Here is a 27,500-nt window from a genome sequence, read left to right as displayed (position 1 = left end):
TATATATATATATATATATATATATATATATTGTTTTGCTTTCCACTGAAAGTGTTTATCAGCAAAAGAGAGGACTTGCAGTTGGGTTTTTAATTTAGATCCATCACCATGAATATCTGTGTGTGTTTGTATGTCTGCACATGCAGACAAACATACATGAACATGTATACTATACAAGCAATTACTTGACTACATAAGTGAAGTATAGTAGTGCCCATATTGTTGCATTTTCATTTACATGGACATATTATTATAGAATACCTGCGAAGTTGCTGCCTGATTTTTATCTACTTCTGGTTTGATTTCCATTCCTGCTGGGTACCGATACACTTCTCCTAAACTAAGTAGGGAAGTCATCTTAGACTTATTCTCCTCATGTTTTGAAACTTTTACTATGTTTGGGTTTTGTGAGGTCAGCAGATATGTTTGCAGTCCTATGATTGCAGATCTATACAAAATTTACACAAAAGGAGAAAGCCAATTTAATCAATACAAAAAAAGCAGCCTCAAAGATATTCAGAGAGAAATACAAGCAAAGGCATCCAGATAAGGAAAATTTCACAATAAAAAAATAAGATCACAAAGAGGGAACACAGAACAGAAGATTAATAAAGTAGAAGTTAAAAACAGAAGATAAAAACAGAAGCTTAAGTTAAGATATACCTGCAAAGGTAAGGATTTAGTGTAGAGGGTCTAACAAATGTTTTATCACAGCAAGATAGAACAACGAGCCCTCCAAATAAGGATAACCAGGAAAGACCAGAAGACATCTGAAGAAGAAATATGGACATGAGAAAGAAAGAGGGATTTTAATATGGTGCAATATTTATGCAAAGGTGAAAGCAAAACTAATCAATACAAGAACGGCAGCACTGAAGATATATGGTATACTATACCATGTTACATTACGATATACTACACTATACTAGATCATTCTTATACAGCAGTAATGTCATATGTACATATATCATTTTATTTGAAAAAAAAAAAAAAAGACCGTTTAACAACCAATTAAATTAAAAAATGCATGAGAGATATAAATGATATTGTTTTAATTTATTAGTTATTGTTTTAATTTATTAGCTAGTTTAGCATAGGCAGGTAATAAATATATAACAAAGTAACATGACCAGTCTATCTTAAAGCATTATGTATCAGATACTCATCCATTTTATTAAGTAAATCCTCTTGTATACCTCGCAGGACACAGTTTCTGCTCATTTAACATGTCAATATTCTTTAAGTTCTATTTCAATCTTATTCTTTAATAGTCTGATTCTTGGTAATGTAACTAATGCTTACATCGGGTACAATGTAATAACTTACTAATAAAGATTTGCATTACATTTCCCTTGAAATACTTTCTATTCTTACTGGGTATCCATCAACTATTTTTGGCCGAGTAATAACTTATTCATTTTGTTATTTCCACATAAATTATACTGCTTTCTATATTCTCATCAGACATCACGGTTTCATAAAGTGTACTGTAACTGCATTTTGAGTCCAAAGTCCATTGAGAAATGCAGACTCATTTTAACCCAACACAGTCGCTTTTGAGGACTTGAGTATTACGAAAGACCCTACATTTAGGGGAGCTTTCTTGCCGGTGTGTTTCCATTAAAACGTTCCTAACCTCGGTTTCTCTTTCCCTTCTCCTTTTCATAACTGACCCATACTTAGTCACCAGTTTCTTATAAGTAAACCATTCATCTTCATTCAGGGCAAGTGTTTGTTTTTCATCTTCATATGTAATCATTTTCCTTCCTTCCGTTAATTGTTCTGAATGCTTCGTCTCCAACAGCTTATCCTGTTGAGGTAGAATGATGCAAATAAATACAACACAGACACAGACACACACAGTGCACAAAATGCCAAGCAGATGGAATCTACAATAATGGCATTTAACTTGGTCTTTATTGTCACAGCAAGTACCAGTCATTCTATTTGGCTGGCTTACTACTCAACCAAATTTGGATACTTTACAGTTTCTATTAAATGCTGTTATTAATGCTATTAAATGCTGATAATGATGTCACAAGTATATTCAACATCCACAGCTGTAGACTGTTCAACAGCAGGGACATTATCAGTGTCGGATCTTGTAGATGAAGCTTAAGAGTTCATTCATAAAACTGTGAACAGTAAGTCGTCACACTTGGTAAAAGGGACTTGTACAAGATTAGATGAGGTGACACAGCCCATATCATTGTTCTGAATGTTAAATCATAACAACGTGTCTACTGTACTCATTGACTGATATAATAAGTATTGTCCTAATGCCATATATTAAGCTTAGGTCCAGGGAGGACACTGAGAACATTAGCCATATCATGGTGGGAGATTAAGGGTACCCTTCATTAAGTATATTGTCCCCCATATTCTGGGTGAATATTTAAGGTCATCCAATCAGTCACTAGGGTTATTTTTAAAAGATGCCAGGAAGTAGTCCGATATGCAAGGGGAGCCTGTACCCGAAGTGGTAGGTATGTTGGATTACGCACCCATTGAGGCAGATGATATTTTAATGTGGTGGTACAAGTATGGCATGGGTAAGCATAGACTAGCCTCCAATTTACATAAAAAGTGCATCTTTCATAGAAGGGAGTCAGTATGTAGAAAAAAAGGAGTTGGTTAGAAAGCAGACTGTTACCAGGCTAGATAAGGATGTGGCTAAAGCAAGCTGGTACTCCATGCATATCTGAGGTCAAATAATACAAGTTAACACTGAACAGAACTTAAAAATATCTGTGCATAATCAGTGCAAAACAGTGATGTCGAGAACATGCAATGTACAATTTAGTTACGAAATTAAGAGGGGCCTATTGTGAGAAAGATTTTGTTGGAGGATAACAGTTTACACCTGTAGCTATTTGTGGGTAGTCAATATTCTGGGTCCATGCAACATAGTGGGAGTGTAAATGAACATAATAAGTTGAGGGACTGTTAACATAAAATATTTTTGCATTTACTAATGTGATACAATAAAGAGGAGAAGTTGGGAGGGGAATTTTTTTTAGTCAAATTAATATGAGGCAAACAACTCCAGAGCTACTGGTTTAAGAACACAACAGGAAGGGAGCACAGGGATAATTTTCCATCTGGCAGTCTGTTTTACAGCAAAGGCCATTCAAGTGAGTTCCCCTGGGAAAACCGTGGAATGTTTATACATAAAATATTATTCTCTAGCTGTCCCTGTGGTTCCCAGGTAATTAACCTCTTCAAGTTCCTATGAGTAATCAAGAGATGCAAGCTTTGTTTTCTCTTTTAATGAAACATTTTAGTACTCAAGGGAAAAGGAATACAAATTACACACTGCAATCAAAGATGATAATATGAACAATACAAACCAAGAAGTATTATTTACCAGCTAGCAGTCTATTCTATGGTAGTGGTAGTTAAAGTGAATCAGAAAGACTTGGTCAAGTAAATGACCAGTCACAATATCACCCAAAACAAGGCTGTAATGTTATAGAAATCAATAATTCCAGCATCTTTTCTTAGTCTTAGAAATCATGACGCACTTGTCACCAAACGTCAATGCCAAGGACAAGTCTTCTTCTTTCAGCTGTTCCCATTAGAGGTCACCACAGCAGATCATCAGTTTCCATTTCTTCCTGCCCTCTGCATCTTCCTCTGTCACACCAACTACCTGCATGCCCTCTCACCACATCCATAAACCTTATCTTAGGCCTTTCTCTTTTCCTGTTACCTGGCAGCTTCATCCTTAGCATCTTTTTCCCCAATATACTCTGCATCCCTCCTCAGCACATGTCCAAACCAATGTAATCTTGCCTCTCTGGCTTTGTCTCCAAACCTTCCAACCTGTGCTGACCCTGTAATATACTTATTTCTAATCCTGTCCACCCTCATCACACCCAGTGCAAATCTTAACATCTTTAACTCTGCCACATCCACCTCTAACTCCTGCCTTTTGGATAGGTAAGGTGAAAAACCTGCAAACCAGTAAACAAAATGTCATGCAATAAAGACATCACTAGTGAAGGAGAAACTAACATTCATTTTATTGTTTATCACTTTCATCCAAAACAGGACTTTATCACAATGAAATTAAACTACCATTTATTATATTTAAACCACAGCCAACCAATAAGAATCACCTAAAATCAATTAATCTCTTATTAAAAAATAAAATTTAAAGTGATAGATGCATAAAACACAAGTCTACCTGATGTAATGTTTATCTCTTAAAATATTAATATTAAACAGTCTCATTTAATCTAGGAAATTATCAGCCTGTAACTTAATTTGTCACCAGGCTTTCCTTTTCTAAAACATTTTTATAATCTCCCCTGTAATCTAATGCAACCCATTTTAAGACAGTAAAATACAACTTTTTAAAAGCGTTACATACACGAGAATGCTTAAACAAAGCATTACATTCATCTTTTATTTTAATGGACTACAAATGTTCTTTAATTCTCTTAGACAACTTAAGAGTAGTCATACACACATAAAAAGCTTCACATGAGGAACAAATAGCCATATATGCTAGTCCTATAGAACTACAATTAAAATGTTTCTTAACCATTTGTTTGTTTGTGACTTTTGGCTTTTCCCAGTTAGGGGTCGCCACAGCGGAACTCCGGTCCGCTAATAATTAGCAGTAGAGTTTTACGTGCTGGCTTGCCAGGTCTAACACACAACCTTCAATGAAGGAACGCCCGTTCACACATGTCGCCACACAGAAGACACTAACATACACCGAAAAAAAAATACACTTGTACATTCCCTTGGGTTTACATGTGTGTATTGCAGGTACCTTGGTATTTCCAAATTCCACACATTGTTTGAAAGTTTTAGATTTTTTTTATAAACAAAACTAGGACCAGAATTAATAATTAAATGTAAATCAGGAGTACCCTTAAAAATTTTCCAGTTGAGAAAAATTACATTTTTGATACCTGAATTGTCAACTGCATTCTTAGAACAAAATTGTTATTGCAATTGGTAATGATGGCATTATTAGACTTTTTTTTAACAAAGTCTGCCAATAAAATTGGAGGAAAAAATCCTCTCTCTTTTATATTATTTCTTCGCAATAGACTCCAGTTTAACTTGCCTATATCCTCTGGTACAGAAAATTTTAATTAATCCCTTAACTCCATCTAAAAATATTATCATCTGTAGTTAATCTAGAGAGTCTAATCATTTGTCCTTGAGGTATATTACATGTTTTTCTAAAAATCCTACTTGAAAAACTACAGCTACAAATATCACAAGTAAATAAAACATCCAAATATGGAACATTATGACCCACTTGTCTTATTGTAAAAACTAAAATTCAGTCATGTAGTTAACTTCAACAACAAGCTCTATAATATCTTGTGCTCCTCCTGCTACTCCTTATTTTGGGACTCATTGTTCCCTCATGCTGGGACATAACCTGTGTTAGACTTTCTACACTAACCCCATGATTCACGAAACTCCGTGCAAGCATAAGACTTTCATTTAAAGGCTCACTGCTGCTTGCATGGAGTGGTTCATGTCCATTTAGAATAGCAGCGCACCTTGCATATGCATGACGGCACGCTGCTATGTAATCTAAATAGACATGACCCAGGAGCGAGTTCAGGGGGCATGCCTGCACAGTTAATATACCCTCTTCACTCAGAAAGTGCTGTACAGCACTTTGTGACACAGATGAGTGACAATGTATATAATATTAGAGCCTGGCTCTAATATTATATACTAAACCAGTGTCCGTAGACATTGAAATGTAAGTAGCTAACATTTCAGTGTCTGCAAACACTGAAAAAAACAAAAAAAAAGACAAACACCTAGAAGACAGCAGCCTTCAAGTGCACACCCCTGAATGTATGCACTCTTGTCCTACATGCATGGAAGCAGTAGGGCAAGAGGAAAGCAATAAAAATACAAAAAATGTATTTTTCATCAAATAAATCCAAAGTTTAAGCAGTGCGCAGCTTGTTTGCGTGGTGTGCTGCTATGCTTAGTCCGGCTGAAATCCTGAAAATGATAGACAAGTGCTACTGTGATACAAAATGTCATCAAGTGGCTGTAGTGTAGTGATACTGCCATGGTTTAGCATATAGAACATACTCGGTTCGAATCCCCCCTCTGCCAATTTATTTAAAAACTTTTAAGGAAATTGAATGACAGATGTCAATCATATGGCACATGTATAGCACAGTAGGGGTGGGAATATGTAAAATATAACTGTAAAAAGTACTTTATAAATTTAATGAAAAAAAAATAGATTTAAGCAATGCTTTGCTAGTGTAAGCATTGCTTACCAGCTTTCAGCTGTTCTTACCTGGTGTAAGCATTGCTATAAGGATGTGTGCGGAGCTAAGCATAGTTCAGCATATTAGAACTGGCCAATCAAGAAAAAGTGCTGGACAAATGTCCTATTTAAACTGCACAGGCGGGAATACAGCCATAACCATTTGGGATTGCTCACAGCAGGACCAAAATGTCTGGTGTCGGTGAAGGTGTTCGCTTCTGAGCACAACATTGGGGCATCTGGGAGTTCAGGGTCATGGTTGGGCTCCTAGTAAAAAACAATGATGGCAGGCTGCTGCAGAGCCAGTACCAGGGCTCTCTGTACAAAGCGGAGGTCTGGGACCAGCTTGCATGTGATCTTACCAGTGTCACTGGCATACCCCGGACTGGTGGGCAGGTACGTCACCACCATAATGACCTGAAGCAGAGGAGGGGTGCACTCTTTGGACCAGTGGATCCAAGAAGCCTGAGAACAGATGTCCCACCTGTCTGTAAGTATGCAGTCTTATGTATCTCTAAGTATGGAAAACGTTCAACTTGTGACTGTGCAGGTGTGATTAATGTGCAAGCTAGTTTCACTGTGTGTGAGGTATTAACTGGAAATTGCCCACTTTTATTAAGCATCTGTTGGGTTGTGTGATTCTGATAACTTGTTTGCAGTTAAAAGCTTTCTCTAGAGGCTCCTTTAGCTGTTTAAAACTTTCATTTAAAGGCTCACTGCTGCTTTTCTGCTGTGAGAAACATTTCTGCAGTTTGTTTCTAAGTAGTGTGGATATTTGTAGCATTGTCCATATTCAGGCTTGTATTTGGGCCTAGTGTTTGTGGAGGCTGTGTGTCTGAGCACATATTCAGGGACATCTTGGTTTAGCCAAAGCCATCAGGCATTTCAGTGAGAGAGAATTGTTTAAGGTCATTGGCTGACTGAGGTCACCTGGACTACAGCTTAGACTAAGCACCTCATTGGTTCTTTTGAGCTTTTTGTTTCTTAAAAGTTGTCTCAGGTTTCAACTTTCTGTTACCTAAGAAGTTAAGCTGTGAGTGTTTCTGCCATTTCACACTGAGCTAATTGAATGAAGGACACTGAGCAAACTCGGATCTATAATATAGAACATTAAATATCCTGTTTTTTTTTTTTGCTTATTTTTTCAAGTTATTTATAGCACTTTGTGTACTGTGTATTTTTCTAGCTAGTTTCACTGTGTGTGAGGTATTAACTGGAAATTGTCCAATTTTATTAAGCATCTGTTGGGTTGTTTGATTCTGATAACTTGTTTGCAGATAAAAGCTTTCTCTAGAGGCTCCTTTAGCGGTTCAAAACTTTCATTTAAAGGCTCACTGTTGCTTCTCTGCTGTGAGAAACATTTCTGCAGTTTGTTTTTCACCCTCCCTCCCTATTGGTATGCTGTTCTTATACTAGGTGGCTTTGCAGTTGCCCACCCCTACTGTAAATTTGATCTGGGACCCTCCTCCCAGTCTAGTGTCATTATCTCATTCTACCTAATACAGGGAGAACATTTGAGAAGGCCAATCAGCTTAGTTTCTGCTCCTCCTTTCTCTCTTTCCACTTAAAAAACACTAAATAAGCTACAAATTACTACAGCACTCAACATTCCTCACTGTCTAGAGGAAAACAGTTTTTAGTACTTAACAAATAAGCACCTATCCTGGCATGTCTAAGGGTCAGCTCCCAGTGTTTTCTCCTGTCTGCCTGATGAATCTGGGCATCTTGGGTCAATGCAGTAATTGCCTCATGTACACAGACTACCCTTTCCTCCTACCAGCCAGCACTACAACCTGTGAGAGATGCACTTATATAGCCAAACTGGAAGCAAATCTCTCTTCACCTAAGACTGGACTAGACAGTCAAGAGGAGAAGGTAAACACTTGCACCACACCACACTCAGCACATAGTGCCTCAAAACCTACACCACCAAAACACATACAGAGAAACATGGAACACACACCTACATTCTTGGAGACTCTCAGTAAAAACCTGCCCAAGCAACAAGGACCTCCAAAGCAGAAACACAAGCAACCTCCACTCCCCAACAAAATGTTCCACTCACCAGGCTAAACAAGGAGAAAGTTACTGTCAGCTGCCTGTAGGGTGCCAGGATCTGCCACATAATGCATGCACTCAGGTCACTCCACAACAAGTACAAATATGACTCTGTCATTGTCCATGTTGGTGTGAATGACCTGAGACGTACCTCCTTGGACTACATGAAAAGGGACTTGGAGGAGCTATCCGATCTTGTAGCCCAGGCAGGTATGACCCTAACCCTGAGTAGCATCTTGCCATCACCCAGAATGATACCACAGTACAAGGACAAAATGATTGACTTCAACAATTGGCTAAGCTTCTGGTGTCATTCTAAGGGGATCCAGTATCTGTCTGCCTGGGATGACATGATCGACAAACCATGATGCTTTGCCAGAGATGGCCTGCACCTGTTGTCCCTGGGATTCCGGATACTGGCTAAAGCTCTAACCACCCCTATAGTGCCTTTTTTAGGCAAGGTTCAAATGACAAATTCACCACCGTAACAGGTACAGGCAAGAAGAATCTGTGGGTATTGCTACTCAATGCTAGAAGTCTAAACCTCAAAATGCACTCACTCAAGGCACTCCTTAAAATGGAGAACATAGACATCTGTGCAGTGACATAGACCTGGTTCAAGGATCCAGAGAGTACCCCTGCATTACCAGGCTATAATTCATACCACACCTTTCGGCCACCTAACCTGGACTGAAACACAAAGGCGGAGGCATGTCCATATTCATTAAGGATAACCACACCTACAGGCTAATTGCTCAGCATAATGTATTTGAGATTATCCAAGTGCAACTAACTCTGGGCAAGACCGGAATCGAAATTGTAGCTTGCTACAGATCCAGTAGAATAAAAAAGACGGTCCAAGGCAAACTCCACCAGAAAATTAGTGGAAACGTTCCAAAACAGCTTACAATGAAGGCACAATGCTCAATTCCACAACTGTTAGTTTATTTAACGCCACACAATTTCCAAACGTTTTCGTCAAGAGTATGACTTCATCAGATAAAGACAGATAAATTACACCAGTTTAAATACTAGATTAATTAAGCACTTCACTCCAATTAAATAATTACACCACATTTAAAGACACAAAATAAATATCTTAAAATCCTGCTCATTTACCCTGTTTCCTAAATTTAAAAACCCACTATAAACACAATATGAAAAAACTTGTACATATATAAATATTAAAACACAAACAGTGTTGCATAGCAGATCTATGTATAGTAAAAATGTATATAAAAAAATGTACAAAACTATTTTTCAAATTCTATCTGATTTAAGTTTTAAATGTGGAATGATGGACACAGAGTCATTAATCCCAGGAAATTTGTAAGATTCTAGCAAAATTTGCCAGTATGTTTCCCTGTGGGATAAAATTACCTCCCAGGGTCCACCTCTGGCTTCTTTGAAAACAGAGTCCAATACAAAGAAGGAAAAAATTCCTCCAGAACATGTAGTAAGGTGCTTATAAAGTGCATTATTGGTGTCACATTTTTTCATGTCATAGTAATGCTCATATATCCTTCTACGGAGTTGCCTTTTGGTCTTCTCTACATAAAATGCCTGGCACACCGCCAAATAGACAACCCCGTAGGATGAACAATTGTAAAGTTTTCTGGAAACTATCCTCCTACTTCTACTTTCCAGATACACAAAATCTTTATTAAGAATATATTTACACTGTGAACCTACAACTGTGAACTGCTACAGATCCCACACCATGCCCCTGGATTCCCACTCCTCATTTCTTGATGCACTGGAAAATATTAGGGTACAGCCTAACAACCTAATAGTGGGCAATTTCAACTACCCTACCAATAACTGGGAAAACTACTCATGTACCAACTCGTGCTCAACTTTTTCTGGAATTCATAAATTCCAATGCCTTGGATCAATTTATTCACACCCCCACCAGGGGCAGCAATATCCTAGACCTGGTTATTACCAACATGAGCAACTGGTGCTCTACACCAGAGGTCAATTCCTCGTTGGTCAGATCAGACCGCAAGCTAATCACCCTAGACATCCACATCCCTCCCCCACCCACCAGTAGGGAAACCACAGTATAAAATTTCTCCAAAGCCAACTTCATGCTTAAGACAGAAGTGGCAAACTTCACGACACCCATGCTGATGAACAATACAGGTATGACTGCTGAATCCTACACAAATGCACTTTATAAGCACTTACACGAGTGCATGGATCATGCAATCCGTAACAGAACCAAGATGCTATCCTCCAAAAAAAAGGAAGCCAATCTGGTGGTCCCCTGCCATAAACAAACTCTACAACAGAAGAAAGAAACTGTTGCAAAAAAAAAGAGTAAAATCCCATGATTGGAGAAACTCCCTGGTCAGCCTCAGTAAGAAGTGGAGATCCCTCATAAAATCCTCCAAAGCTAGTTATGAAAACAAAATTGCCACTGACTCTAAAGACAACCACAAAGAATTCTATAGCTACATCAAGAATCTCAATGGCAACACTCAGATCTGCTCTGAGTTACAGCACAATGGCACTAAATATACAGAATCAACTGATATTGCCAACATCCTGGCAGATAGGTTCAGTGCTAACTTTACCCCACTGTCATCCCCTAAAGGGCCCATCTCTATACCGGAAGAATGCAAAGTTCCTGTAATAATGTCTGCACAGGTAAAAAACACACTATCCAAAGCCATGAACACAGCATCCATGGGACCTGACAACATCCCAGGCTGTGTTCTACATGAACTACAAAAAGAACTGGCACCCTACCTAAGTACCATGTTCAATCATAGCCTCACTTCAGGCTATGTGCCCACCGAATGCTGCACAGTGACGGTTATCCCACAAAGCGAGAGCCAACACACACCCCAGAAACTATCGCCCCATTAACCTAACGAGCCTGGCCTGCAAGGCTATGGAACATATCATCATGGAACTTATAAACAATGACATTGGTAATCTCCAAACTTAGGATCCCACCCAGTTTGGGTTTGTAAAAGGCAGATCATGTCTCCTAAATCTGCAGTCATCAAAGCCATAGAGGAGGGTAAGGTGGTTCACACAGCCTATCTAGATCTCACCAAGGCTTTCAACACCATCCCCCACTCTGGAATTATAGATAAACTCACTAAACTAGGTATAAATCCCTATGTCACAAGATGGGTTGCAACCTGGCTCACTGACAGAACCCACACAGTGAAAGTAGCAGACTCCAAATCCAACTTCTGACAAGTGACAAGTGGAGTACCACAGGGTTCAGTCCTGGGTCCTCTCCTGTTTGGTATCTACTTCTCTGAAGAACAGGCCAACACAGAAGGTCTTTGGCTAATGAAGTTTGCAGATGACTGCAAACTAGGAGCCATAATCAAAACTCCAAAAGATGGACATCCTACAAAAGGGCCTCACTGAGACAGATGCCTGGTGTCAAAGCCATGGCCTCAAGCTCAATGCCAAAAAGTGCATTGTCATCCCTTTTGGTAAAAACTCTGTACCCATGAACTACCAGATAGGCAGTAGTCTACTTAACACCAAAAGTGCGATAAGAAGCCTTGGGACACAGGTGGACAGTAGTCTCTCCTTTGATAATCACATTGCCACAGTAGTCAGGAAATCCTTCTACATGGCACACCAAATCACACAAGGTTTCTCATCCAGGAAAAAAGGAGTCATTGTTCCCCTCTATTCATCACTCATTAGACCCATTATAGAGTACAATGCCCCTTTTGGTATGTACTGCACAAGACATCTACAACAACTGGAAAGGCCACAGAAATACCTCACAAAGAGGATTACTGGCCTCAAATAGATGCCCTACACAGACCGTATAATAAAACTGCAGCTTTACTCCATCGCATATCGCCTACTCAGAGACGATCTCTGCCTAACACACAAAGCTATGTCAAACCCAGAGCTTTTAGACATGCTCCACTTAAAGAAATCCCAATCCCTATGAGCTATACACTCTAGGGACCTAAACCTTGTCACCACAATGAACAGAACATGCTGAAGGGATAGATTCCTGTCCCAGAGACTTCCCATACACTGGAACAAACTACCTATCTATATCAAACAAAGCTCCTCATTAGCATTCTTCAAGAAAAATCTTGATGATTGGATGGGAGATAGGAAATTCACCCTGGGGATCACTTCTGTGGCTCTGCTCAACAGTGGCACAGGAAAATAATTTTCTTGGGTGGCGAAAGCCAGGGTACCTTTTGGCTAGGCTTATATAGGCCCTAGGGCCAATAGCCTAGTACCTACGTCTCCCCATACAGCTGCTGCCCAGAGGTCAAAGAATGTTGAGGTCATGCCCAGTGACTGGCTCGGCTGCGTCAGCAGTATGGCGAGTACAGAATACCCCCTAATATTAGCAGTAAGAAATCAAAATTATAGTAATGGCAGTACTGCCTGCATATAGAATTGTGCTGTAAAAGTCGGGAATAAATGCCTGTGTCAGGCTGCCAGCATTACGATGGAGTATTCCCAGCTGCTGTGTAATACAGATGTCAGTAGCAAACAAGGAACAATATGCAGGAGAGGAATATTAGAATATGTATGGGTGTGTGAGTGAACCTGCCAAGAAAGTTAACACTTAGAAATGAAAAGCATTCCCCTATGCAGATCATGCAGAAATAGTAATTGTGGATTTCTAAGTTGTACACAGATATGCATGTCAAAACTAATAAAGGTGATCCCAAACACTGGTGTGCGTCATCTCACTTGTACCTGAAAAATAGAAATGTGTATGTCCTGCAGAATGTATTAACTGAGGTGAACCGATTTAGCACTGCTTGTCTGCGTCCTTTAGAATGGGCTGAAATAAAAGCAACAGTACATATTTCCATCAATATGTGTTTTACTTGTTTGTCTGCCAGCATTGTCCTGTGTTAACCTTTCAATTTCAGCTGTATGTAGCTGTGAATATACTGAAAAATGCATAAGTCTAACAGGTGCAGACTTAAAACCTACACTGTGTACTCAGGACTCTAAATTGCAGTATGTAATTGTAAAACAGTCAAATGTGCAATCCAGTTAATGTGCACACATTTCACAAATAGTGACACCAATGTCTGTCATGTATGCATAATTTGTACTGAAAATGAGAAACAAATAATGCAACATGTCATAATAAAAGTACTGTGCACAAAAATATGTACTAGATAGAAATGTCACAAGCAACACACACCTTCCCAGTAGCTCAGTCTGATAAGGACTAGGCCTGTAGTTCAATTTTGCACACACACCGTGGTTCGAATCCAGGGACTGCCACTAACATCTCAGTCTGGTTCTACAGTTGTAAACTGCAATATGAATAGAAAAAGTAAATATAATGCAACACATGCATTTTCCATACAGGGCACACAGGTAAAGAAATCTGAATAGAAATACTAGTATGATGTGTAGAACTATGAAAGGTGTATAATTGCTGTGTTGATCAGCCCCAATCTTACAAATAGATGCAAGCTAGACATCCACACTATGCAGTCTGGCCTAGACAAGCCCCTCAAGTGCCACACTGTCATGGATAGTTTCCCCAGTTGCCAAGAAACCTGCACAGAGAGAATGTCACTGTAGATGTTATGTGAAAGGTACAATACACACTCCAGGGCCTGCAACTAATATGTGAAACTGAAATATGTGTAGAAACAGCAATGTAATGTGCACACAGTTCATATGCACAGGGCCCACAGGTAAAGAAATTGGTATAGAAACAGGTCTGATGTGTATAACTAAAATAAGGGTGCAGTTGCTCTGTTGATATCTACAGCTGTTGCTGTGCTGTAGCAGCCCCATGGCCCAGGTAGAATGTAAGTGTGGTCAGAATGTAGAGTAGTGAATAGTAGTGTACTGACAAATGTACCTGATAACAGTTGTCAATTGAATATGTTCCCTTCCCCCCACCACTCAACTGAACCAGCCAACAACACAATGAAACCAACATGGGTATGTTCCTAAACAAACCTCTACTGTTGGGACCATTGTTCCATTTGGTTTATCATTGTTTAAACTGTGTGCATACTAATATTTCCTGTTGAATAATCATTTATTGCCTGCCTGACATATCACTAACTGGCATGCTGTTGCAACACTGAATGCCATTCCATATATTCATGGGTTCTGTTTGCTATGACACTGTTATAATTGCACTGTTTTGGGTAGATGGGAATATCCATGCATGCTATAATGTGTTGTGCATACATACATATATATCAAAAAAAAAAAAAAAATTATATATATATATATATATATATATATATATCTGTATTGTGTGTGCACATTGGATCCACACTCTGGACCTCTCACTGCAAAACATCTGATGAAAGGCACTGCTAATAGGGGTGAAGGAGCCCAAAATAAGTACCTCTTGTAATTATTGATATCATCCCCTCCTCCACAGCTGAACAGATCTGCCTTGTAACACAATAACCAACACTTGCAAGTCTCAAACTCAGGACCCTACACAATATAGCCACAACAAGTTCACAGTAAGTCATCTCAGCTGAACGATGTCAGGATGATATCACTAACATATCATGCAGAACAGTCTGTCTACCATAGGGAATATACAATGTGGAAGCAGAAACATTCCAATGATACATATACCCACATACACACACATTATATATATACTCATATAAATATATTACTACTTATAGATATGTATAAGAAGAGTATATTTAGAGAGTGCACAGCATATCAAACAGCCAGTATTCCTACAGTTGCCACCTTTTAAAATGGCCAGTGTTTAATTCTTTCATACAAAAGAAAATTATTGCACGAGACATATACCCACAGACAATGCAAAGGACATGACACCACACACAAGTTTGCATACATAGAAATGTTTCTGTGTGTACTATTTCAGTTGTGCAAGCCATTTCTTATAGCAGTTAGGTGTTTGAAATACATAATAACAGAGTAATGCAACTCACAAACAAAAAATGTGTTGCAGTAATCTGAAAACATAACATATGCTGCTGTCCAGGCTAAGGCCTTCAAGTAGTACAATGATAAAAAACACTTGCCTTGAAGATAAAAAAACAATTAACACTTATCAATTACAGATGTAGTTCTGCAGCCTACAATTACACTCTATAGTCAAACCCTAGGGGGAAAAGAATTAAGTTATTACAATGAAAATGTATCTGTTACATAACAATGCTTAACTTAAAACATCACTATCACACTGACAAACAGAACGGTCTATAAGGCAGTAAGCTTTAGCTCACCACTGTTCCCATGGTGAAATGTATGAAAACGTACAGTCATATACCTTCTTGTGTCTTACTACTGATATCCCTCATGTGTTGTAACAGCCTAGGTTATAAACAATTCATACCCCTCCCACATAAAATGTCTTTCAAGGGCATATAACAGTGCTTTACATGCACTGACCTCTGGACTGTGCAACATCACACATGTTTTGTCTAGCTGTAGCCCTCATATATATGGACCCTACCCCACAATTCGTCTGGGAGTCCACAACAGCAGGAATGCCAGCACTAAATAATGATAGGCCACTACTTAACCTCTTACTGCAGGACATCTGGACAAAGCCTGGTATATAGGTGGAAGACAGAGGCTGGAACACAGGGCCATATTTGCAATATTGCTGTTATACACTGTGAAAGTTGCTGGTGTTACAGGATTGCTTGCAACATACCTTTACTCAGGAATATGAAGTCAGAAACACAAATGGATATTGCCATGTACTGACAGCACTCAACAGAGAGAATGCCACAGATATATCAGCGACAAGACCAGTGTGGTGAACTGACAAAACGTAACAGCCAATCCTCTGGCAATCATGTGGATAATCCCACAGTTAAAGAGCTATGCAGACAGACTGCATTCCATGCAAAACTAGCATGTACACACAAACCCTGTAAAACTAGTGGTATTCAATGCATATAACAGCAATACTCACACTGTCTGTAGGTCTAGAACCTTATACAAATATGTATATGGTCTGTGTCTGCAAGTCCTATTGTAAGATATATTGCTACCTGCTATCTGTAACACTGCTGTCCATACACAGGAAGGATGTCTTCCATACAGGAAAGATAAATGGACAACACCCACATGATGTAGTAATTTATAGTAGTGGGTTGCCATAACATTGGTAAATGGAAGTACTACACAGCTGGCTGCATGCAATTAGCAAATAGTGAACACCGATTGGTGCAGAGGCCATCACCTGATCATGAGCTTCACCTACAAAATCCATGCTGCAACCTATTCAAAGCAGCTCAATCCCTATAGTGGAGAGAAAAAAAGAGAAACAAAAATTCTACAAACCAAAACAAAATTAAATAAAACAAGGGACACAAAGTGTACATAGAAGAGAGGACAATACTAAAGTAGTATGTGAAACATGTATGCATGTAAAGAATGTTGTACTTGGTCTGTAATAATGGAATAGATGATGTGGAAAGATTTCTATGTGCCATCAAGACATGTTGCTGTAATGATGCCCTGCTGAGCAACTGCTAAGGCCATAGCATCTGGCCCTGTGGGCAGTGGGTAAATACCTGCCAACTGTGCAGATCAGCACTGAATGACAAGATGTAAGCCATCATAGTGCGTGTTCTGTACCTCAAGACATGTATATCAGTGTGGCAAACAGCTGAAGGTGGAAGTAATGAAGTCATGATAGACATGAGTTTCAGACCCCAACAACTTCAGGACAGTCATGTTAACGTGAAATGTATCATGCACAAACTTCATAGATTTGTGATAGGCTTACCTACAATCTGTCATAGGTAGGTACTAGGCTATTGGCCCTAGGGCCCATACAAGCCTAGCCAAAAAATGTACCCTCGCTTTCGCCACCCAAGAAAATTATTTTCCTGTGCCCCTGTCGAGCAGAGCCACAGAAGTGACCCCGGGGTGAATTTCCCATTTCCCATCCAATCATCAAGATTTTTCTTGAAGAGTGCTAATGAGGAGCTCTGTTTGACATAGATAGTCTGTTCCAGAGTATGGGAAGTCTCTGGGACAGGAATCTATCCCTCCAGCATGTTCTGTTTATTGTGGTGACAAGGTTAATGTCCCTAGAGCGTGTAGTTCGGAGGGATTGGGATTTCTTTAAGTGGAGCATGTCCAACAGCTCTGGGTTTGACATAGCTTTGTATGTTAGGCAGAGATCGACCCTGAGTAGGCGATATATATATATATGTGGGTGTGAGGTATGGTGCACAGTACATGCCAGGGTGCTGAACAGGTGCACAACAATACTGTGTACATGGGTGCAGTGTGTTCCAGGAGAAGGGGTATAACCTGCTCACACAACTTATGTATCACAGAGCTATGTAATGTTGGTAACAGGGATTGACTATAGCTGCAGTACATGCTGTTGAGTGCCATATGTAATGCATGTTGACAGTTGGGTAATGGGAGGTTTGTGTGTAATATCTTTGTGCAACCTCATGTGTTAGTGTGTGTGTGTGTGTGTGTGTGTGTGTGTGTGTGTGTATGTGTAAAGTTAAGCAATGACCTACAGGTCTTAAACGGTGTTTCTTGTGTTACCCTCACAGGTGGTGAGGTGGATCAGGGTCCCTCCTGTAGGCAAACTTATGTTAGTGTCCATACAGACTCTGACAATGATGATAGGTATGGTGAGGCACAGGCAGGGTTGTCAGGGGCTGAGGCTGTGCCATCAGTTGACATCCCACTGTTATCCACCCCATCCTCGCACACAGTCACATTGCCTATACATACCCCATCACCAGTGGTCATAGATGAGGGACAGTTGGTGGGTGATGGAATGGGACAGGATGGTGTGGTGACTATGGCAATTGTGTCTGGACACAGCAGCCATAGCCGGATGACTAGTGAGGTACCACACAGGCAGATGTACAGGGGTGCTCATAGGAGGGCTGCTGGTCATCATGCCCCTGGCAGAACTGCCACAGCAGGTGTCTGGCCATACGCATGTTTCAGCCCATCATGGAGGCATAGGCACATATGGAACATTATACCAGACAGGGTCTGAGGCTCCAAAGGGCTACTCTTTCTGCTGTTATTGACAACATTCTTGCAGGTGCCCACTGTTATTTTGCAGAGGTACTGGATAGATGGTTGGGTGAGATGGTGGGAATCCTTAACTGTGCAATGTCTGTGTTTGAGCATATGGTGGGAGTAATGTGATAGCCACGTGGACGTAGGTCAGCAACACCAACAGGTGGAGGTGGATGTGTAACAAGTCAGAGCCACAACTGTATTGGCAGTACCAACAAAAGCACTGCAGGGGGGGCGCTGTCCCCACCACAACATAGCAGGACAAGTGCATGTGGCCCCTGCCGATCCCAAGAGACACCAAGATTCAGTGGACGTTTGTCATCAGGGGAGAGTACCATATCTGGCCTTGTACCTGGTAGTGGCCATGGAACCCCTGGCAGGCACAGTTCTCGTGTCCATGGCCGGAGATGGTGAACTGCACACCCTGCCAGGTATGGTCTGCAACTGTCCAACAAAGCCCTGTATAGGGCAGCCATATGGCAGAACTGTGTGCATGCACACACACACACACACACACACACACACACACACACACACACACACACACACCTAGGGCGACCCCATATCTGCACACACCACGTCTGTACAGCCCAATTAATAATGAAACCCCCTAACATACACACACGTCAATCAAATGGCTCAGCCTAGGTCTCTGGCAAACCCACAACACACCCTATGCATATGATGATACCTGTGCCACATCCCTGTCATCCATAACATCGATGCAGGGACAGGCTAATGTGGTTCTGATGTACAGGGTGAATGTACTAAGGTGTACCAATATAATGCTGTGTAACATGTTTTCAGCACTAAAGTTTAATGCTTACATGTCAAGATGTGTATCTGTCCAGTTATGATGCATTATAGCTGTTATTAACAAGGACTGATTGTGGTCTCCATAATAGATACCTACAAAACAAATGGAATACATGTGTCAGCAGGATGTTGCTCTGCTGTTGTTTCCTACAAGGGGTATGGCACTGTGGTGACACTTTGTGCCATATCCTGGGTACAGCTGAACACAAGTCACAGGTCTGTATAACAGTTACTGCATGTGCCACATGGCTGATATGTCTGAGGGGTGTATACAGGTGAGTGCATGGTGGCTGATGTCAGCAGCCCTTCCACAGTAGTCAATGGTAATTGTACTAGGTGGAACACACCACATGTTTGTGTATAACACACACACACACACACACACACACACACACACACACACACACACACACACACACACACACTTTGGTGTTGATGTAATACAAAGAGAATACTGTACACATGGATGCATGTACTGTTGCAGGGAACCCATCTTAGCCTATGCAATTCCACCAAGACAGAATAGGCACAACATCACTTCAGGAAACAATCAATCTACTAGTTTAATGCCATTGATGATGGTACTGGCAGGGTATAGGTCCCCTTCCCCAATGTAGTGCAATCCTCGACTTGGTAAACATAGGTGTGATGGTGGGCGTGGCACAGCCCTACCCTTTGGAGAATGTGGGGTGGTGTAGAACTGCAGATAGTGTGATTGACAACTACTTAACCTGTTAACATGAACTGTACAGTATTACAGCTGACTAAGTGGGGGAATGCACACAATAACCCCAATGATGGTGGCTGTGTCCACAAGACCCATACCCAACTATGTATACCAACCACAGTATCGCTGTACAGCTATACAGTGGGGAAGAGGGCATTTACACATCTACTACTAGTTTTGATGGAATGAATTTCCACAAGACGATACATTTGAAATGTTAGCATTTGACAGTCAGTTCTCGGACAGATGACCTCATGGGACATGTATTTTCTGCAAAGTGAAGTAGATCCCTTCACATACACTCTTACTTGGCAACACAGAGTAGAGCCCCTACCTAGGTACTTATTGCTACTAATGTGTGTGGCCTTAATTGAACTTTTAGGATGAGGTGTGTCCCAGGTTACTTGTTAAGTGAAGATCACCACCAGGCCTTTTATAGTTTGGTAATAGTGCATATACCGGTTGTTTATGAACAATACATAGTGTGACATATCATATACACATTGACAAACACATAACAGTCATAGACAGATCTGAGAGACCTGGGTTTATCAGTGCTAACTACCTTGACAGTGAGTCCATTCTGTTACAGATAATTTGCACACAGCACATGCATCATTGTGCTGGATAGTATAATCAGTTACCTGAATGGTTGCTGGTGACAGTGGTCCCCATACAGTGGACTTTGGGACATGTACTGGGGGTACCATGGTGTAAAGACAGTATACTCAGCACCCACACCCCACATTGGATATTTAACTCACTGAAACCCATGATAATATTCTGACATACCCACAATCACACTAACCAGGACTGCAACACAACCCCTTGTCTATCTCAAGAGTGCTACTACAGGGATATGCTTTGATTGCATATGCCACAGGGATAGTAGGGTGATGGTTTGTCAGGGCTCTCCTACAGTCAGCAACATCACTATCTTTTCTACTGTATGACAAGGTGTACTGCATTAGGAAAATGTGGCATCAGAATGCTGTATCCTACAATTATACACATTTGCACACATATACACACTTGCAAGGACTCAGAGGGTAACCCATGCCTATCTACCCATTTGTACAACAGTATGTGCTGGTACTACAAGCTCCAAGTAGCCCATAGGGTGGAGAGTGTACCAAGGTACATGTAATGTCCATTACAGCAGCAGCCATTTCTAAATATGGCAATGGGAAGTGTAGTGGGTGAGAAGGCCCTCAAGGTATTATCAACTACAGGTTTAAAAACTCACAGACACTGTTATTCTCAGTAGTGCACACTGACACATTTGTCATTACTGGGGTCGATAGGTGCAAGTGTTCCTAGGTGTGTACCAGGATACTGTCCATGGACAGATGAGAAGAGTAGGGGATGTGGGTACAGTGGCATCATGCCACTTGGCAATTGTCAGCAGGCTCTCAACTGATGCCACTTGAGTGATCCTCAGGGTGAGAGTTAAATGCAACATACAATCATCTGATTGCCTCTTGCAGAGGGCCAGTGAGGTGCTCTAATTGACATGTATGCAATATATATTACATAACATGTTCAGTGTCTGTCTTGGAGACCTGTATCCATGCATGTTCTGTTGACTGTGGTAGTGTAGTTGAGGTATCCATTGCATGTGGTGCATACAGGGTGGGGTTTCCTAGCTGTGGCATTCATAACACAGCTAGGCAGACATGTCAGTGTCAGTAAAGCATAGATTGCCTGTAAGCAGCCAAGATGGATACCGGACATCTGTAAAGAGGACAGACATATCAACTAGCCAACGGTTAAGCATTAGGATAAATGTTTTGACAGATAGACTTCTGACACTGATACGTATGCCATTACTACATGACAGCAGCCCTCAATGACATGTCCTATGCACACAGTGGTCTACAGTTAATATCCACATATCAGATCAATATCCAGTAGCAAATATTCAGTGACACAGCTCACACACCAAGAACATGATAGTCAGGAGTCCATCTTTACATGCAGGGGTGTTTGGTTCCAGTAATACAAACTTCAATCTAGTCTTACTTGGGAAAGCACTGTTAACAGTAGTAATGCAATGATACACTACATGCCAGTGTGACTGCATATAACCTGGCATACTACTCATGCATGAAACACATTAAAATGGAAAAGAGTGTTGTACAAGCTATATATACTCAGGTGTCCCAGACAGCAGACTTACACCCCTTGTTACTGTAATGACAGCACACAGAAGCATGTTATGTACATGGAATTAAATACACTTATAAAAGATGTTATTACCCTGCTACTTTATCAGACTGGAATGTGAGTGATCACTGGTTACAAGGGCTGAGCTATGCTTAGCAGATTTAAGCATTGCATAAATGTAAATACTAAGTAGATTTGTGCACTGGTAAGCAAAGCCTATAAAGTGTAAGTGGCTTTTTCATTTAACTGTACATTAGCAGTGCTTACTGTTAGGCAAACCTACGCAAATCCACTTAAAGCTGCACAAAACTGCCTTAGCCACTCTGTATCCAACAGTCCTTGTTTTGCTTAGCAACAAAATAAACAGCCCTTGCAGGTCTTGAACCCAGGAGCATGTACACTATAGTCACAGCAGTTGACCACTACGCCATCACAGATATGAAGAAGTTTGCTTTTTCCACTATATCTGTCAGTACACATACTGAATAGCAATAAACAACTTCTTTAACTTCTGCAATTATGTAGTACTTGTTAGAGAAAATATTGTTGAATCATTATGTTGTTATATCTATATAAACACATAGATAAACATGGTGGGATATGTCTGGGAAGGTAAATACAACACTCATGTTTACACAAGGATATGGATATAAATTATATATATATATATATATATGTATATATGTATATATATATATATATATATATATATATATATATATATATATATATATACATATATGTATATGTATATACATATATGTATATGTATATGTATATACATATATGTATATGTATATGTATATACATATATGTATATGTATATGTATATACATATATATATATATATATATATATATATATACATACATATATATACATATATGTGTATGTATATATATATATACATATACATATATACATATATATATGTGTATAAATATATATATATATATATACGTATATATATATATACATACATATATATATATATATATATATATATATATATATATATATATATATAGATACATATATATATATATATATATATATATATATATATATATATATCTTAAAAGCCGCACTTGCGCTTGTTTCCCACTTTTCCTGTTACTAGCCTAGTCCAGATACAGAGTTGCTGTATCCAGGACTGTTGGTAAGCTTCTGAGCCCCGCAAGCCTTTCTGTGTTGGAGGGAAGCCTTTTAGCTCATCAGTGGGAGTGGTAAGCACTAGGTAGCCTATCTACCACAAGAGAAGTGGTTCTGGCCCAGAAATTGTAGATTTTTGGCCGTTTGGGCAGTTTTTTTTCCATCTCTCTCAACTTTCTGGTTTTAAAGCCAGTGTTTGGGCTTGATCCCCACCTTTCACGTAACTAGTCTACAGGTACAGATTTGCTGTATCCAGGACTGTTTGTAAGCTTCTGAGCCCCCGTGCAGCCTTCTAGCTTATCAGTGGGAGTGGTAAGTACTAAGTAGCCTCTCTACCACAAGAGGAGTGGTTTCTGGCCCATGAATTGTAGTTTATTGACCATTCGGGAAGTTGTCCATCTCTTTCAACTTTCTCATTTAAAAGACCACATATGCGCTTGTTTCCCATCTTTCCTGTAACTAACCTACTGGAAAGCACTAGAAAGCCTTAAACTGATATACGTCTTCTAGCTTAAGAGTGATTATCAGTTTTCTATATTTTCTTGCTGTACTTCACTGTTTTCTGCCTAAACGCTGATTTTCCAGCACTTATTGTGATTTAAAAGCTTGTTTTTTTTCACATATTGTACTTATTTGACTGCCTGGACATTTAAAAAGTTGTTTTTGTTTAAATAAATTGTTTAACTGTTGTAGGCTACACATTAAAGTACGGTAGCCTTTTCTGATCACTTGTAGTCATTTAAAGCTGTTTTAAGTGTACTTTTTACTGTTTTTGCCTTATCTTTTAAAAATAAATAAATAAATAAATGTCTTGTTTCCCGCCATTCTAAGCTAGTATAGTCCAGTTTTTAGGCTAGTGCTGAATTCAGGGCTGTGTTACAAGTTTCTGAGTTGCTCATACCTTACTTTGATAGAGGGAAGTTTCTCTGTTTACCTGTGAGAGAGGCGGAACTTTGAACAGCCATCTGTCCCTGGAGTAGTGGTTCCAGCCCAGAAGTTAGTAGTTTAAAATAACGCGTTGCATGGTTGTGTGTGCCGGGCAGCACTGGTTAGCTAGGGTTAAATTATTCCTGGCTCCACTAAGTTTCCTTCAGTTTTTCATTTGAAACTTGTCTAACTCTCAACCTAAGCACTCAAAAAGCATCCTACAGTCCAGCACTTGCTCAGACCTAATAACAAGCACTAATATACCCCGACACTTGACTGCCCAGCAGGGCAAGGCTCTTTATCCACCCCTCACCAACCAAGTAACTAAGCAGCTCACCCTACTAGTCAGGCATGACCAAAGGGCAACTTCAGGTGTACTCTCCAGTCCAGCTGGTGAATCTGGGTATCCTGAGGCAATGTTACAACTGCCTCATGTACACAGACAGCCCTCTCCTCCTACCACAAAACACTAACATATGTGAGAGATGCAATTATACAGCCAAACTGGAGGCTAAAGTATCTCCACCCAAGACTGGAACAGTCATGAGGAGAAGGTTAACACTTGCACCACACCTCCAGCCTCACATAGACCTACTAAACTAGCACTGGCAAAAGATACACACAAAATCATACTCTGAGGCTCTAAATAAAAACCTGCAAAAGCATCAGAGAGCTCCAAAGCAGACACCCACAAAACCTGCACCTCCCGTCACAAACCAGACAACACATAAAACACAAAATCAATGTGCCACACAATCACAGCCCTTAAGGCAAAATAGCATATCTAACAAACTAGTAATAGGTGACTCAATAGTCAGGCACACTGATGCCCCACTCACTAGGCTGGACAAGGAGAAGGTTACTGTTAGCTGCCTGTCGGGAGCCAGAATCCGCCACATAACACAAGCACTCAGGTCACTCCAGAACAAGTACAAATATGACTCTGTCATTGTTCATGTTGGTGCGAACAACCTGAACCGTACCTCCCTGGACTACACAAAAAGAGACATGGAAAAGCTCTCTGATCATGTAGCCCAGGTGGGTATGACCCTGACCCTGAGTAGCATCCTGCCTTCACCAAGAATGATACCTCAGTATAAAGAAAAAATTATCAATTTCAACAATTGGCTAAGCTTCTGGTGTCATTCAAAGGGGATCCAGTGTCTGTCAGCCTGGGATGACATGCTCAACAAGCCGCATTGCTTCACAAGAGACGGCTTGCACCTGTCACCCCTTGGCTTTTGAATACTGGCCAATGCTCTTGCTGCCCCCATAGTGCCTTTTTTAGCCAAGGCTCAAAATTCAAACCCACATCCATAAACAGCACAAGTAAAAAAACTGAGGGTTATGCTACTTAACACCAGGAGTTTAAATCTCAAAATGCATGCGCTTGAAGCACTCCTAAGTATGGAGAACATTGACATCTGTGCAGTAACTGAAACCTGGTTCAAGGCTCCAGAGAGCACTCCAGCACTACTGGGCTACAACTCATACTACACATTTCAGCCACAGAACATGGATCGAAACACAAAAGGAGGGGGTGTATCCATATTCATTAAGGATACCCACACCTCCAGGTTAGTGGCGCAGCATGATACCTCTGAGATCATCCATGTGCAACTAACATCGGGCAAATCTGCAATGCAAATTGTGGCCTGCTATCACCCTCCATGACCCAGGACCACCACTCCGCCTTTCTGGAGACACTGGAAAACATGAAGGTCCTACCGAACACCCTGGTCTTGGGAGATTTTAATTACCCTACCATTAACTGGGAAAACTACTTGAGTACAAACTCCCAGGCTCAGCGCTTCCTGGAATTTATCAACTCTGCCCTGGAGCAGCTGGTAAACTCCCCTACCAGAGGCCACAACATATTGGACCTGGTCATCACCAACATGGGTGACAAGTGCTCAATACCAGAGGTCAGCCCGTCACTGGTTAGATCAGACCATAAATTAATCACCCTGGATGTCCAAACCCCACCACCACCCCCAGTCAAGGAAACCACAGTGAAAACTTTTCCAAAGCAAACTTCAACTTACTTAAGTCAGAGATGGTAAGTTTCACAGCCCCCACTCTAAAGGAGAACACTGCCCAAGATGCAGAATCCTTTACAATTGCACTCTATGAGCACCTACAAGGATGCATGGATCGTACCATCCCTAGCAAAACCAAGACTCACTCCCCTAAGAGAAGGAAACCAGTCTGGTGGACCCCTCCATAAACAGGTTATACAACAAAAGGAGGAAACTAGTTCAGAAAAAAAGCAAATCCCAAGAAGAAAAGACATCCCTGATCAGTATCAGTAAGAAACTAAGGTCCCTCATAAAATCATCCAAGGCTAACTTCGAAAGAAAAATAGCCAAGGACTCGAAAGATAACCACAAAGCCTTCTTTAACTATGTCAAAAATCTAAGTGGCAACTCGCAGATATGCTCTGAGATAGTGCAAAACAGCACAAAATATACTGAACCTACTGATCTTGCCAACATACTGGCAGACAGATTCAGTGCAAACTTCACCTCCCTCTCACCTTCAAAAGGGACCACAACAATACCGGAAAAGTGTAGTGTCCTGGAAATCACAGAAGCACAGATGAAAACAGCCCTTTCAAAAGCCAAAAACACAGCATCAATGGGGCCAGATGGTGTCCCAGGCTGCATCTTGCACAAACTACAGAACCAACATTAGCCTCTCCACAGGCTACATGCCCATAGAATAAGCCAACACAGCATCAATGGGGCCAGATGGTGTCCCAGGCTGCATCTTGCACGAACTACAGAACGAACTAACCCCCCACCTAAACACGTTCAACATCAGCCTCTCCACAGGCTACATGCCCATAGAATGGCACACAGCAATGGTTATTTCGCTTCACAAAGGAGGAACCACAACTGACCTTCATAACTATCGCCCCATAAGCCTGACTAGCCTTGTCTGTAAGGCTATGGAGTGCATCATCATGGAACTCATTAACAAAAACATTGGGAACCTCCAAACACTCAAGCCTACTAAACCTGGTTGACTTCTTCGAGACAGTTATCAAGGCCATAGACGAGGGGAAAAGGTGGTTCACACAGCCTACCTTGATCTTGCCAAGGCGTTTGACACCATTCCTCACTTGGGTATTATAGAAAAACTCACCAGCCTGAACATAAACCCCTACGTCACAAGATGGTTTGCCAACTGGCTTACAGACAGAACTCACACGGTAAGAATAGCGGGCTCCAGGTCTGACTCTAAACCAGTCACAAGTGGTGTCCCACAAGGCTCAGTTCTGGGACCCCTACTGTTCGGCATATATTTCTCAGAAGTAAAGGCAAACACAGGAGTACTATGGCTAACCAAGTTCGCCGATGACTGCAAACTGGGAGCCAT

The 27,500-nt window shown here is 40.6% G+C and overlaps 1 protein-coding gene across 2 annotated transcripts in view; it reads right to left on the bottom strand.

Annotated features, from left to right (window-relative positions):
* LOC122812253 (4F2 cell-surface antigen heavy chain-like) overlaps window positions 1–27,500 on the bottom strand; it is a 767,505-nt gene that overhangs the window by 684,429 nt on the left and 55,576 nt on the right. Inside the window, exon 1 of one of the 2 annotated variants that reach the window (XM_044084682.1) lies at window positions 13,497–13,534. The exons of the other annotated variant lie outside the window; for it this stretch is intronic. The gene's annotated coding sequence lies outside the window, so the exon portion shown is untranslated. Of the gene's footprint in view, window positions 1–13,496; window positions 13,535–27,500 lie in introns of those variants that run through there. 2 annotated transcript variants of the gene reach the window in all.

This window comes from Protopterus annectens, chromosome 1.part0, assembly GCF_019279795.1.
Source record: "Protopterus annectens isolate FY-2018-M chromosome 1.part0, PAN1.0, whole genome shotgun sequence".
Lineage (NCBI taxonomy): Eukaryota > Metazoa > Chordata > Ceratodontiformes > Protopteridae > Protopterus > Protopterus annectens.
The sequence above is the reverse complement of the archived record's forward strand: the minus strand, read 5'-3'. Positions and strand labels throughout refer to the sequence as shown.